We start from the raw sequence: 1,039 nt of genomic DNA, 5'->3' as shown, positions 1-1,039 counted from the left end.
CGTGGACAGGGGCGATAGGCAAGCCCGCCCGCACTCGTGCATGCGGTACAGTATACCTACAGAAGTGCGCGGCGTGAATCAGCCACCTGGTATGAAGCATCTCTGTGCTGTCATGGTACGAACAAAGCCCGTTCGTGTTACGAAACTTCACTTAAGTGCAAAATGCGCGAAATCTCCATTCATTTAAAAGAGTTTGGCTCTTGAACCAAGAGCACGGCTTTCATACGGTTGTACAGCAAAAATACACTTGCAAAGTGACATTTCACTTTTGAAATATGGAGTGAAACATGTTCAACCGTTTAGAAATTCACGTCACGCTGTATCATACAAATTTTGAGCTTATTCGGAATTACTAAACTTATTCATTGCAACATCTCAAACAATTTGACACATTAAAATCTTACTATAATTCATAAAGATTTTATCAGCAGGGACGTCTCTTTTCTGGCCACTGCTGATGCTGCAGAGCTCATCTGCGTCGCGTACATTCCATTCCGCACTATGAAATGCGCGCATTTCGGGAAGGGGTGAATCTGCTTTGCCGTTCGTTCGCCTCTCGGAGCTGCGCCGCCATCATCACTCCAGCCCAGACCCACATCACAGTCGAGCTTGCCTGGAGCTCGACGGCTATCGGAGCGCATTTGAGGCACGATACAGGTAGGCTGGAGGAACGTGGAAAACTGAGCGGCATCTCCTAGCCTAGACGACGAGTTTTCGCCTCACTTTCTGTCGCAGTGCGCTAAACCTGCGAGAGCGCTCTTCGAGCTCTCTTCGAATTCTCTTCAAGCTCTCTTCGAGCTTTCCTGCACCGAGAGAGGAGTTCAGAGCGGGCGAAACCCGATTTAAAACTTTGGGTGGCGCGCGGCTCGGGCGGGCGGCGCAGCAGGGCGTGGGGTGTTCCTGGAGTCATGGGGGGCATACTGCGCAGCGGGGCGGGGCGGCACCAGCTGCCTCACTCGGATTAAATTTGCACCTCCCTCTCGTCTTGCCCCCGAGTCCCGCCAGGGCGCTCTAACGGGAACCTATACCGCCCCGCCCC

The 1,039-nt window shown here is 52.6% G+C and overlaps 1 protein-coding gene across 3 annotated transcripts in view; it reads right to left on the bottom strand.

Moving 5' to 3' along the window:
• Positions 1 to 1,039, bottom strand: part of LOC113205477 (serine/arginine repetitive matrix protein 2) — a 154,692-nt gene that overhangs the window by 96,693 nt on the left and 56,960 nt on the right. The window lies entirely within an intron of this gene.

This window comes from Frankliniella occidentalis, unplaced genomic scaffold (genome assembly GCF_000697945.3).
Source record: "Frankliniella occidentalis isolate FOCC.00 unplaced genomic scaffold, Focc_3.1 Scaffold56, whole genome shotgun sequence".
NCBI lineage: Eukaryota > Metazoa > Arthropoda > Insecta > Thysanoptera > Thripidae > Frankliniella > Frankliniella occidentalis.
The sequence above is the reverse complement of the archived record's forward strand: the minus strand, read 5'-3'. Positions and strand labels throughout refer to the sequence as shown.